Source organism: Nomascus leucogenys, chromosome 18, assembly GCF_006542625.1.
Source record: "Nomascus leucogenys isolate Asia chromosome 18, Asia_NLE_v1, whole genome shotgun sequence".
Classification (NCBI taxonomy): Eukaryota; Metazoa; Chordata; class Mammalia; order Primates; family Hylobatidae; genus Nomascus; species Nomascus leucogenys.
In genome coordinates this window covers 29,253,093-29,267,560 of record NC_044398.1, presented here as the reverse complement: position 1 = coordinate 29,267,560, position 14,468 = coordinate 29,253,093, and the positions used below count along the sequence as shown (strand labels likewise).

Genomic DNA, 14,468 nt, shown 5'->3' with positions numbered 1-14,468 from the left:
GAAGGTAGGCGGCCCGGCATCTTACTTCCCTGACCCTGGGTGCCCTGGGACCCCCGGGATTCCCCAAGCGAGGGCCCCAGGACAGGGTGAACATGCGCACGTACGCTCCCGCTCCCCGACTTCGGGGAGTTCCTGTGACCAGGAGCTGGCGGCAGGAGGGAAGCCGGGGGCGGCAGCGCGCGGCCCTGCCCCGCCCCGGGAGCTGCTGCCTTCCTGACATTGCATCCTGTGGTGGCCGAGGCCTCTTCCTTCCAGCCAGTCTGTCGCAAGGGCTCCGGGCTTTGAGCGCTTGCTCACCCCCCACCCCTCTGCCCCTTAGACACCCCTGGAAGCCCACCTGCTGTCCCACCTCCAGAGATCTTCGCCCCTCCCTCTTTCGTGGGCACTCCCTGTCATCATTACCCCCTCGGGAGAAACTGTATTTTATAGCTCCCTCCCCCAGCCCCACCCACCTGCCTGTGAAAGTTGCTTGTGTGGTGACCTAACTGCCCCAAACACTTAGGAAGGTAAGTGAGGCCCCATCATTCATCCCCAGAGAAGGGCAGCCATGACTCTTTAAAATCTCCTCTGTATTGGACTGCCGTGCCCTGCTGCTCTGGCCAACACTGGGAGCTGACCAGGTTCACTGGCCTTTGAGGTGGCATTTCCTGACTCCATCCCCTCTTCTCAGCCCCAGCCTCTGGCTGGCCCCTAAACCTTCCTGCCGGCCCTGGAAGTGGCTGGGACAAATCACTTATCTAGAAATTATGTTCTTGCTCCTTGTTTGACATAAATCGTTAGCAGGCTCTAATCCCACCCACTGCCACTTGAAATATCTCTTTCAGGATGGCATTTGGAAATGCAGTTGTCATGGGCTTTCCCTCTGAGGAGCTGGTTAAATGGATTAATTCGTACTTCATAACTTGAGCCTTTTGGACATGAACTAGCTTCCTGCAAGAGAAATTAATTGGCATCCCCTTACTGGCAGACCAACCCCAGGGCAGCCAGGGGAAGGACTTCCCTTCAGCTTTGCACAAATTCCAGGCTCTGCTTATTCTCACCTCCATCTCATCTCCTCGTAGGTTATTATGGCTTCTTTGGGGACAGTCATTTACTCACTGAGACATTCACTGGGGCCCTGACCTCCCAAGCAGCACCGCAGGCAGGGGTCCAGTGAAGATCCTGCAGATCCTCCAGATGACTGACCTACTCTAAAGCCCACTGCTCAGCAAATGACACCCAGAAAACAGATGGGGTGGGACAATATGGCTCACGTGTTCCAAGAGAACACTGAGATGGATGTACCTAAGATCTGGTTTCTACGGTTAATCTGGTTTTTAATAATGTCAGCGCTTGGGCCTCCGTTATCCAGAATCCAAAGAGCCACTATCTGAAATAACCAGAACACACCCCCTTCCCCATTCTGTGCAATGACAGTTCACTATTCTAATCTGATCCTTAGTGCTTTCTGAGCCACCAAAGACCTGCATGTTTGGGACTTCCAAATTCATTTTTGAAATATCCTATATGTGTTGGTACCATGTTGCCAGCCCCAGAAGCTGAGTTCAGCAAAACCACTTTGGTAGGTTGAGCCAGAATTTGGACTGGAATTGAGCAGAGGTTTATACCAGAGGGACACAGACCTGGTGGCATTGCCCAGGAAACTTTAATAAAGACAACCTGCCAGTCTCCCTACCCCATCTCCCTGTTCTCCCAGGGACCCACTCTGGGAAGTCATAGGGTGGGGCTGGAGAAGAGAATTAATATACGCTCCTCCGGCTGGAGACCAGAGGTTTTAGACTTTCCCCAGGTAAGCAAAAAAAAAAAATAAATAAATAAATAAATAAATAAATAAATAAATAAATACTCTTCACTAGATTTATGTAATTAGGAAAACAAATTGTTTTCAAGCATCCATTCACCAGACTGCACGGGAGGCCTCCAGGCCAAAGCTGGGGTTTTCAGATGCTAATTTCAAGGCTCTCTCTGGCCCACTTGGTCAGCAAACTCTTTCTAGTTACACGCCTCGGGTCTACAGAAATACGGGCACTCCAACCAGTCTCTGCTTCAGAGGGCTTTCTCCACTTGTTCCGAGTTCCAACTCCACTTCTCCAACTTCCAAAGATTTGCTCAAAAGCCTGGGGCCCAAAGCAGCCCGCTCCACCCCCTTGATAAGGATCTACAGCAAAGAGGCCGCAGACAAAGGCGCTCTCCACCTCATCTCACAGGCACTCGGTGAGCTCTCTGAGTGACCTCGGCAAGGGGGGCATAGCCCCGGGGGAATGACTTGGGAGAGAGAAGAAAGGAAGAAGAAAGGGCGATCTGCAGCCCCCGAGCTGCAGCTCCTTGATGAATGCCCGCCTGCGCTCGGGAGGCCTGACGTGGGGATCAATAGCGGGTGGCTTTTCTCGCGGGTGTTTGAACTCCTCCTGCCGTGGGCCCTGGCGAGGAGGAGCCGCCGATAAATCACGGCGCTGCAGTTGGGAAGGCGGTGGTGGCTTGCTCGGGAGAGCAAGGGGAGGGAGGATGCTTTACCCAGCTGGAGGAGCCTGCCATGGGGAGCCTGCCTCTGCAAGACCAACTGGGTGGGGTTGGGGTGGGGGCGGATGGGGACCCTTCCAGTCAAGCTGGGGGCGCAGACAGGGTCCTTCTCCAGGGCTCCCCTGTTTACCCACAGAGGGATGGGCCTCCTGGATCCTGTCCCAGCATTACCCAGTAAAAAGAGTCAAGCCACCTAGGATGTAGGTCACCCAGGGGTCAAAGTGGTTCTGGGCTGGGTCACCTCCTGTATAAGGCTTTGTATAGTGTGAGGCCTGGGGGCTGAGAGGCCACTAGCAAGGAAAGACCAGCATACAAAAGCCAGGCTCCCCCTGACCGCTTAGAGGGAGAACAATGAAGCCAGGGACGGCTCTGCTGGGTGCTGGGTTCTGAGCCACAGAGCTCTTCTTCAGGCAGGGTCTGCTGATTCAGCAGGGCTGAGCAAGGATCCTATGACTTGGAGATGTCACCCATGCGGGCGTAGGCGCTCAGAGGGAGGGTGAGATGGACAAGGAGGCCCCAGCCACGTGTCCACGTGAGAACGACAGGTATGAGCTCAGGCCCTGGGAGCTGCCTGGGCCATCCACCTTTACATCCCTGGTCCTTCTCAGGACACGTGGGACTGCAGGGCACAGAGTGGGCATTCAACAAATGGATGCACACATACCAGGGACCTGGCATGGAGCAGCTGTCACACAGCCAGCTCAGTTGCCCAAGGAAGGCTCAAACAGCAGCCCTGGGCATGAGACAACTCAGGGGCTCTGCCTCCAGAGACCCCTTCCTGGGGCTTCTGCCAACCTCCGAGGGGTCAGGGCACAAACTCTCATGTGTCTTTATGACACTGTTCTCTCTGTCCCCACTCCCTTTCCTCCCTCGTCCTGGTCAACCTCCTCAAGTCTTCACTTAGTCTTTAAGATGAAAGGGACAGTTGGGGTTGAGCTCCTGGCCAATGCAGGCATCCCCAGCAGACCTCAGAACCCTTCCTGTGTCCACACACGGGGTCACAGAGCTAAGGGCCCAAGCAGGATCCTGGCCTCTGCCCTCCTGGTGTAATATGCAGCTCATGGTTACTGAGAGCTTGCTGGTTGGCAGGCACACTTCCAGGCATTTTCCAAGTATTAACAATCCCCATCACCAGACCTTTCTGACAGGGGCTATTTTCACTGTACAGAAACTAAAACAGAGGCGCAGGGAGGTTTAGACAACTTGCCCAAGGGTTTAAATGACTTGGCAATCCAGTTCAAAAGTATGCACTGATAACCATCACATATTCCCAAGGTGGGACTCTAGGATCCAGAGAAGGAAGGTGACCTCCAGGTCACACAGTCAATTAGAGCTGTGATGAGAGCTCATGCCCCCAACTCTGTTTTGTATTCTTTCCCTCATACCATATTACAAATACTGAAATATTTCTTGCTTCATTGTGTTTCTTTTTAGAGTTTAGCATCTATGGATTTGTAAGCATTCATGTGACATTTCGAGTTTGCTGGGGCTCCACCTGAGTGGGGGACAGGGACACGATGCACAGCGAGGCCTCCATGCCTCTTAGCCTCCTGCCACTGCACCCCGCTCCCCTTCCTGGGCGTATCCTCCAGCAGGGCCACTCATCCTGGACCCAGGCTGCATTCCCAGAAGTCTGCATTTGGCTTCCACCCAAATCCTATAATGGTTTCATTTTGAAAACAATACCAGCCCGTACCCCACACCTCCACTCAGTACCTCCGAGAAGTTCTACAAGGGCAAGGTTACTGGGGTTCCAGGAAAGCATCCTGCCAGGCTGGAGGAGAAGAGAGGATTCTGAGGGGAGGGGGCACATGAACCAGACACAAAATGATCATTCAGAGGAGGCTGCTCAGCTACCTGCTCAGCCCCAGGCTGCCAAGAGGGGAGGGGGCGAGGGGGGAGCTGGTAGGGCCTGGGGCTGCCCCCAGGGCTGGGGCGGAGACAGGAAGGAACTGGCCATGCTCTCCTGGCTAACTGAGGCGCTGCGGAGGGAAGGGAGGAGCCTGGATTTGGAGGCTGAGGCTCAGGAAACAAGTTCTGACTAGCTGGTGGCCCTGACGAGCTGTTAGGCTTTCAGAGCCTCGACCTCCTCCTTTGTAAAACAAAGGCGACACCACCTAACACCAGGTCCTAGGAAAGACCAATTGAGAAGCCATGGTGTTAGGGAGTGAACTCTGTCCCCACAAAAAATGTTGAACTCCTAACCCCCAGAACCTGTGAATGTGACTTTATTTGGAAGGAAGTAGGGCCTTTGCAGATGACCACGTTAAGATGAGGTCATTAGGGTGGCCCCTAATCCATTAGAACTAGTGTCCTTATAAAAAGAAGTTTAGACACAGAGACACACAGGGACAATGCCACGTGAAGACTGAAGTTATGCTGCCACAAGCCAAGAAACTACCAGAAGCGAGGAGAGAACCCTGGAGAAGATCCTTTCCTAGAGCCTTCTGAGGGACCTTGGCCCTACTGACACCTTCCTCTGGCCTTTTAGGTCTCCAGAACTGTGAGACAGTGAATCGCTATTGTGTAAGCCACCGGCTGTGTGGCACTTTGTTATGGCAGCCTTAGCAAACTAAAACGGAGGATCCTTTAAAACCCAAGTCACAAAGCATTCTTCTGCTTAAAACCCTTCCTCATGTTGCTCTGGCTCTGTTGGTGTAAAATGCAAGTCCTTGTGGCTGAGCCCCTGCGTGACCCAGCCTCCAGCCTCCGTCATCTCTCTGACCTCATTTCCCACCAGTCCCCCTCGGCTTACTCTGGTCCAGCCTCACTGCCCTTCTAGCTGTGAATGCACCCGATGCACCTCCAGGGGTTCTGCCAGGAATGCTCTTCTCCAGGTGGCCCCGGCTCCATCCCCACATCCCTGCCTCCTGCAGTCTTTCCCTCGGGGGACCCCTTGATAGGGAAGCCCCCGCCACCACACTGACCACAACTCAGCCCCCGCTGACATGCCTGTGAGTCTCCTGACGTGGCTTTCTCCTTAGCATTGTTGGCTGGTGTATTTCAATTATTTACCTTGTTTAATGCTGTCTCCCTCACTAAAAGGCAAGCTCCATGTCAACTGGGACTTTTGTCTGTTTTGGATGTGTTATATTGACAGTATCTAAAATATGCCAGGCAGATGCTTGATAAATATTAGCTGTATGAATGAAACAAGGACCAGCTGCCTGGATCAATGAGTGAACCAAGAAATGATTGAATGCACAGTGAACAATCACAGCCTCTAAGGGCGTGTGGTGGCCCTGCTGCCCTGCCCGGAGCCTAGGTCTCGGACCTGCTTCCTAGAACCTGGATTGTTTCTCAGGGGCAGGCAGCCTGTTCAGACAGGAAGCTCAGACTGGTTAACAAAGGGGCTGCCGGAGGTGGTGGGGAGCGCGCCACCCAGGTCTCTAATGAATCTCTTCCAACATTGATTTCTGGAGTCGCCTTTGAAGGGAAGAGACGGCAAAGGCAGCTCGAATGTCCTTGCCTCAGCAGTCCTGGGGTTTCATTGCTTCTCCCAGGACACAGCTTTGATGGGGGCTTCCGGATGGCCCCAGGGTTGGACTGACATAAGCTCCCTGCAGTTGGAAATGCAATTTGCCTTCCTGCTGGACTGTCTGCCTGCCTGCCTGGCTGTGCAGCACACCTCCCTGTCTGGGCTGGAGCAGCCAAATTCCATTCCTGATGTTTCCCAGACAAAGGCTCACAAGGCAGCTGAACACAAAGCTTCCACTTTGCAGAGGAAGAAATTGAGGCTCACTTTGGGAAAAGACTTGGGGCCACTCACACACTCTGGCCCAGGCTGCAGGACCAGGCAGGGCTGCTATACCAGGTGTCCCAGCCACCATCGGACCCATCGTGCCTGGAAACCATGTGTGGCCTATTCCTTTCAGCCCCCTTCTTGACAGAGCCTCTACTTATCCATTTGGAATCAAGCCAGCTCAATCGACATCAGAGTAAAGTGGCCCTTGTTTCCCTCTTCAAATGAGGAAACTGAGGTTCAAAGATGAGGCAGGGACTGCCTCCGGTCACATGGCAAATTAGTTGTAGAGCCAGGACTAGAACCCCAGACTCCTGGCTTGTTCCACGGCCCCAAGCTGTCTATCTTGGTACTGTATTCCCACCAACTGTAGCGTCCAGGGCATGCCCTGCAAACTGCAAAGTGCTAGGCAGATATGCTCTTCTAAAGGACTCTTGCCCGTCAGTTGCCTCTTTTTCCCAACACAGTGTGGGATTCTGATGGGATGGGTCCATCCTACTCGGTACCTCCTGCTCACAGGGAGGTCGGGGCTAGACCTGGACTTGTCGGCTCTTTCTCTCACCTACTGTGGGAGTCACATGCATCCTGAAGATGGGTGGGTGAACCTGATTTGGCCTCAAAGAAGGAAGGAATTTCTGATAGTCAGGGCTGCCAGGGAGTAGCAGGGAGCAGCCTGTCACCTGAGGCGTATGAGGTGAGGATGGAGAACTGCAGAAGAGACCCTGTACTGGTGGGCTTATGGCTTCTGAGGCCTGCTGTGGGGCGCTAGGAGAGGTAAAAGGAGAGGAGAGGTGGTTGAGAAGCAAGCCCCAGCACCTTGGTGTGCTCTGGGCAGCAATTGCGCAGTTTTAGGAACCTCCCAAGCCCATGAAAGTTTGCCAGGAGTCCTTCATCACCCGGTGCAGCCTTCCTGCCTTCCTTTCACCACCCTGTGTGAGAGGAGGTTCTCTGGGTGCCTGCTCCCTTCCAGCCCCTTGTTCCTGGTCCGTGGCAGACGAGGGGAGCTGGCGGTTTCCTTCATTCCCCAGTGTGGTCCCAGGTGTCTCCCACCTCTAGAGACTCTGGACATGAGCTGACAGGCTGCATAGGAATGTCTGGGGGAAATCCAAAGGTGGTCACCAGGGCAGGGCAAGGAGTGGGAGGCCTGATGTTGAAATCAGGGCCTGCAGAGCTGAGCTCACAGAACTGCGTGCTCCTTGGCCCAGGAGGCCAAGTCCCCAATTGAGACAGATGCTACCCAGAAAGGGGCTTGGGAGCTTGCTGTGTGACCAGGTGCAGGTCACTGTCCCTCTCTGGACCCTAATCCCCTCTCCCCCAGTGAAGACATCTAGTGTAGATGCCATACCTCTCTTTGCTGCCTGGGGCACTGGCCTCCCCAAGTCTGGCTGGGTAGGCTCCAAGAAGAAATGTCATTATTGAACTGACTCCTGCTAATTCCCTGTAAAGGCCGGAGTAGGCTGACAGGTGGGCCAGGCAAGAGGTCTACAACACACACCATTTTGTGAAGGCAAAGACGCTGGTTCCAAGGTGGCAGGCCCTCTATGGTTCCATTCTCCTGTATTTATTTGCGGTTTATCTGTTAAGTACGTTTATCTATTAAGTATGTTAATGACTAATGGATATTCTTGCATGACTAATGGATATTCACCAAGTTATTCCACAGTGGTGGGATGTCAGCTTTACTTTCTTTATAATTTTCTGTATTCCTTGATTATCCTACACATAATATGTATTATCTTTGTACTTACAAGAAAAATTCCATAAAACCACTTTCATTTCAGAATGAAATCCAAAGTTAAGACCTTTTTCCTGGGAAAGGTGCTGTGTACCAACCTCAGAACTGGTAAGTCAAGAGTCAAGCATAAAACAGCCATGTCACCACCTGAGCTTCCGAGGCCCAGGGAAGGGCGTGGGCACGAGGCATTGCTGGGGAGTCACCTCTGCTTCTTTCCCTCCACACATGGCACACTTCCGCCCCAGCAGACTGGTGTCCTGGCAACTGCACCAGCCTCCAAACTATGTTCTCTGCCTCTAGCACCCAGGTCCCTCCTCTACCTGCTGAGGCAAATCTGACCACATCATCCCTTGTCTAAAACGTTCCTTCGCTCCCCAGGGGTGTCAAGATCAAACTCAAGCTTCTTAGATTGGCATTCAAGGCCTCAGATGATGTGGTCCCTAGAAGTGTCATGCCTGGTCTCCAGGAGGGCCATCTTGCTGCCCTCAGCCTGGGTTGCTTTCGCCTGACTCCCCTGGCAAGACCCTTAAAGACATATATACACTCTGGTTTGCCCAACTTCACTGGAGCCCCTGCTCTCCCCAAAGATCCATATGCCGATCAAAGTGTTGGGCAGCAGCTGGGTGCCAGCCTGAAGCTAGGAGGGGAAACTGCTGCAAATCCAGGGGCGGCAGAGGGAAGCTGAGCCCCCCCCCCCCCCCACCTCCCTACCAATCTTTGGGCTTTTCCAGGGGATGAGGAGCTAGGCCCCTGCTGATGAATTTGAAAGGGAAGGTGAGCTTCGGGCCAGCAGTCTGGGGTGAAGCTCTCCAGGAGGGGAAAAAAATCAGGCCTGGTGATCTCAGCCTTGGGGATGCTACGGTTTGGGGTTGCTGTGGTCTGAGTGTTTGTACCTCTCTAAGTTAACGTGTTGAAATCTAATCCATTGAGATGGTACGAAGAGCTGGGGCCTTTGGGAGAGGATTAGGTCATCAGGAATACACCTTCATGAATGGGACCAGTGCCTTATGAAAGAGGCTTGAGGGTGCTCTTTGCACCTTGTGCCATGTGAGGACACAGCCAGAAGGTGCCATCTATGGGGAGCGTGCCCTCACTGGACATCAAATCTGCCAGAGCCTGATCTTGCCTCCGCAACGGGGAGTGATCAATTGCTATTGTTTATAAGTTACCTAGTCAAAGGCATTTTGCTATAGCAGCCCGAACAGACTAAGGCAGGGGCCAAGCAATGCTGCCTGTTCCCTGCCTCAGTCTCCCCAGCTGCGATTTAGGAAGCAGGCAGTATTCTGGGAGGCACAGTGGGAAGGCCCAGCCCTGGGAACCAAGCCAGTGCTTCTGCTGCTCCCCCTCAACAAGGGGAGCCCACACCCCCCCTTGGGCCCCAGACAAACCTGGGAGTGTGGTGTGTAATTGAATTTGGCCTAATTACCTAATTGCACTGAGGAACAACCAGTACTGACAGAGGCCTTGGTGTCGGGGGGGTGGCTGGAAGCCAGGAACCAAGAGGCAGCCTCCAGATTCCCCAGGTATTCATGGAACCAGTACTGGGCATCAGTACTTCCTATCACTTAGCCCCTTGGATGCTTGGAACCCCGGGAGCAGGTGGTGCTGTTCCCATTCCACAGATGAGGAAATGGAGGCTCAAAGTGGCACACCTTGCACAGGGACACCAAGTCAGAAGAAGCAGGAGGGGGTTTAGCTCACATTCCTTCCGCACCTACACCTTAATATTTTCGTAAAGCTGAAAGGAGAGGATGTGCATGCAGTATTTTGCCCAGCGTCTAAAACATGGTAACTCCTTAATTGACTGGCAGTAGTAGTAGGATGTTAGGGTTTCACATAAAGGGATGGTGGCAATAATAGCAGGAGTAATGCCAGCCTCACCCCTGGTACGATGAGGGATGCCGGGAAGATTGCTTCCCCCACCCTGTGCCAGTCTCTTCTCAGATTAAACTGGGGCTTGGGCTAGTTGATCCTCAAAGCCCTCTACACTCTGACATTCATGTCAGAGAGGAACAGTAATGATAATGTAACACAACTACCAATACTTATTATGTATACCTATGAATTATTATGTACCTTGTGACCTCCAAAAATACACTGTCCTCCTGCTTCCCCTTTCCTGTCCAACACACAGTATCCTCCTTCCCATACCAGCCATCTTCCTCCCATAAGTGATTTTTTGAGGGGTGCAGGGGTACCACCCACTCACCTATTCTGTCTCAGTCTTATTTGCTACATTGGGATGTAGCAAATAAGACACTGAGTTTTCACTACATGCAGGGCACAGTTTTCCCTTATATCCTCCCATTTAATCCTCAACGCAAACAGCACCAGGCAAGGGTTACAGTTAGCCCCATTTCCTGATGCAACAGCTGAGGATCAGAGAGGTTAAGTCAGTTCCTTAAAGTCACACAGCTCTAAAGCAGGAGAGCAGGAGGCAAACTCAAGGTGGCCAACCTCCACTAGATTCTCCAAAAACTGACCCTCCTCCCATCAGTCATGGGTCCATTGTTCCTCAAATGATTTCAGCCCAATGCCTCCACTGGCCACCCAAGAGCCAGCCTCAGCCTCACTGAACTAGCTGCACAGGAGTGGTGAATAGCATTAAAAACACCAGGCATGACCGGGCATGGTGGCTCACGCCTATAATCCCAGCACTTTGGGAGACTGAGGCAGGTGGATCACCTGAGGTCAGGAGTTCAAGACCAGCCTGGTCAACTTTGTGAAACCCCATCTCTACTAAAAATTGTATTTTAGCCAGGCGTGGTGGTGTGTGCTTGTAATTCCAGCTACTTGGGAGGCGGAGATAGGAGAATTACTTGAACACGGGAGGTGGAGGTTGCAGTGAGCCAAGATCATGCCACTGCATTCCAGCATGGGTGACAGAGTGAGACTCCGTCTCAAAACAAAAAAACAAAAAACCAAAAAACAAACCAAAAAAAAAAACCCCACCAGGCTTCCTAGGCCAGGCATGGTGGCTCACACCTGTAATCCCAGCACTTTGGGAGGCCGAGGCGGGCAGATCACCTGAGTTCAGGAGTTCAAGACCAGCTTGGTCAACACAGTGAAACCCCATCTCTACTAAAAATACAAACATTAGCCATGGTGGTGGTTGCCTGCAGTCCCAGCTGTCGGGGAGGCTGAAGCAAGAGAATCGCTTGACCCTGGGAGGCAGAGGTTGCAGTGAGCTGAGATGGCACCACTGCACTCCAGCCTGGACGACAAGAGTGAAACTCCATTTCAAAATAAAAACAAAAACAATAACAAAAACAAAGAACTCCAAGCTTCTTGCGGAATCACAAGTGCTGGCAGTTCTGGGTGTGTGTCACACATGGCCTCAGGTGGCCCCTGTGTAGCAGCTGTCCCCTTGGTGGGGCTGGGCACTCTGGTGCCCCCGATCACTTCTGTATCTTCAGTGAGATGCCACCTTTGTGTCATCTGCCTAGCTGTGTGGACGTGTGACTCTGACACAGAGCAAAGGAACCCCAGGAGGAGGCACAGGACCGGAACCCTAAAACCTAGCCTGGCCCAAGCAGGGCATGAGTGCCCTCGGAGGAGGGGTCCACACCCTGGGCCTTGACCTATGGGGCCACCTTGGCACCTGTGCCCTCCTTCTTTAGAGGGGCGGTGTCTTTCTTCTCTTTTTTCTCCTCCCACAGTTCTCTTTCCATTTGGAGAGGGAGGAGAACCAGGCACAGAGGCCCTGTCTCCAGGGTATGACACTCAAATCTCTCCCTGGAGACCACTGGGACACCTGAGCATCGTCGAGCTTCCACACGGGCAGACAGTCAAGCACAGGCACCACCTCCACCGCATCCAGCGTGCTTCAGAGCGCTGGCTTCCCGGCTTCCCCAGGGAGCTCAACAGCGAACCACTTTCCCGCCGTCTGTGCAGGGAGGAGTTCCCATTTTCTCTCTTCTGAGACCCTTTTGAACAGATATGGGCCCTGCACACAGGCGGGCCCCTCGCCTCCCGGCAGACGCTTAATTGGGAGGAAGTGATTCTAAACATCTGGGGCACACATCTGAGAGTGGGCTCAAGACCACACGGAGCCTGGAGGAAATGGGAATGTATGCAATGATGTCACTTCCTTGGCTGAGGGTCCTCAGGAGGGGGCAGAGCTAAACAACAGCAGGCATTTCTGGGGGCGTGGCCCAGGGCTGGAGCAGGGCAGCAGCCTGTGAGCAGACAGCCGGCCACCTAGAGCAGACGCTGCAGATGACCCCGGCAGAGCCGAGCAGCAGGACCTGTGGTGCACGGAGCAGTGGTCCCAAGGGGAAAGGGGAGAGACAAAGGAAATGGGGGACAGAGGGAGAGGAGGAGAAAGGAGACGGGGAGAGTGAAAGAGAGGAAGGAGAAAAGGGGGCGGGGAGAGAGAGAAAGAGCCAAAAGGACAGAGGCAGAGAACTGTTTTGCTCAGCCGGAGCCTCCCAGGGCAACCCACGGAGGAGGGCAGCGTCCCCACACAGGGTGCAACGAGCCAGTTCTGATCCTGGCTCAGTCCCTCCCTAGCTGTGTGACCCTGGGCAAGGGACTTAACCTCTCTGAGCCCCAGTTTCCTCATCTGGAAAAGAAGCACAGGGGATCCCCGTTGCGGGCTGTTTTAAGTCAAGGGGCTCACCTATGTAAACTGATGGCAGCTGACTATCCCCTCACTGTCCCAACCCAGTCCAGGTTGGAAACTTCCTTCTGGAAGTGGCTGGTCCTGCCTCTCTGCTTCCCCACCTCACAACATGGTTCTGTGTTGTGGTCTGTTGGCACCATCTTTTCCTAAGCATGTCCCTGCCAGTCTGGGTCTGTGAGCTCCCTTGGGAGTACAGGGTTCCCTAAGTACGGATCACAGAGTCTGCACATAATAGCTACCCATGAGCTTACGTTGAAGGGGTGAATTTAGCTTATCCTGTGCACTGAGTTTCTGCCGTCATTATAATTATGTGCCTGTTTGAAAGGCAGACTGCTAATGTTTCCCCCCAGTAATTCCTGTTTCCTGCAGAGACAATAGTGTCTCTTCATCCCAAACAGGTGAGACTGGGTCCTCTGGAATTCCCTACAGGAGTCCAGCCCCAGGCAGTGTTTCTCACCTGGCCAGCCTCAACAAGCCAGGAAGGTTTCCTAGGAATATAATGAAGCATCTGTTAATAACTCTTCAAGGAAAGCCATGGCCAGACTTCCCGAGCTCTGGGTTCTGTGTCTCTCTGGGCCCAGAACAGCCCAGGCAGCCGGCAAGGAGGCTCTGCTTCCCTCCAGCCATCTGCCTGGCCACCGCCCTGTCCCTAGTGAGGGGAATTACCACCCTGCAGAGCTTCCACTGCAAAACACAAACACCTGGTTGCCTGGGCCGCACCTTGTCAGGGTGAGGAGATCCAGATGGTCCCTGGAGAGACAGCTGGGTTACCATGGAAACAGAATTGCTGCTGCTCCAGCCAGGAGAGCTGGATTCCAGATCTGTGGGACCCCAAGCTCAGAGGAGAGAGTGATTTGCATACAGTCACATAGCAAGTAGGTCTCAGAGCCTGGACTGTAAAGCAGGACTTCAAAATAATCAGAACTATTACATGCAGAGCCCTCATGAGATGACAGTTTATGCTACATACTTGGTACCTATCATTTCATGAGAGGCTGGGAGATGAGGCCAGGGATACATACAGCATGGAAGTTGCAGAGCTAAACCAGGCCCACGTCAGCCTGATCTTGAAGCCCAAGCTCGGGTCCCTGCCCTAGGCTACCCCTAATTCTGGTTTCCAGCACTGGGCTCTACATAGCCTGAGACTAGCCCCATACCAGAAGCTAGTTGGCCCTGACTTAGGGACCACTGAAATGGTGGAGGCAAGGAGGGGCTAGGGGCCTGCAGGCAGAGACCCATTTCCAGGGCCTGAACCCCCACCTCCGAGCCCTTGCTCTGCCATGCATGCTGACCTGGGCAGCTCACAGGGGCAAGAGGGCAGGGGTGTGTTGGCCTGAGCCTTCCTCCCTGCCCGTGTGTGCCAGATGGGCCCTGGGAACAGGCAAGAGGCACATTCACAATGAGTCTGATCCCAGGGAAGGAGGAAGAGAAGAAGGCACAACCACGGAGGAGAAGGAGCACCATATTTGGAGTTGGGGCAGGCCCAGGTCCACACCCCTCCTCCCCCAATCTCTTGATTCTTCCTTCTTCTCTTCAGACTCAAGGGCCCACACATCCATCCACTCAGAGCTATGTCTTCACTCATCCCTTGCCTTGTTATACAAAGGGTTGAGCTACTTTGGACAAGTGAATAAATCTCTTTGAGCGTCAGTTTCCTAATCTATAGAATGGGTTGGATTCTCATGAGGATCATAAAATACCCAGAAGCAATGCATGGCATGAAGCAGTAGCTCAATAAATGGTACTTTAAATGTTACTTTCTCTTCCTCCTACCAATCTTTGAATAATTTTGAGCTGGGCTGCTTGGAAGACTTGGCGAGACAGAAGCCCTCGAGGTTTCCCTCACC

General features: G+C 53.2%; 1 protein-coding gene across 4 annotated transcripts in view; it reads right to left on the bottom strand.

The window, feature by feature from the left end:
* Nucleotides 1–14,468, bottom strand: part of ZMIZ1 (zinc finger MIZ-type containing 1) — a 245,141-nt gene that overhangs the window by 72,222 nt on the left and 158,451 nt on the right. The window lies entirely within an intron of this gene.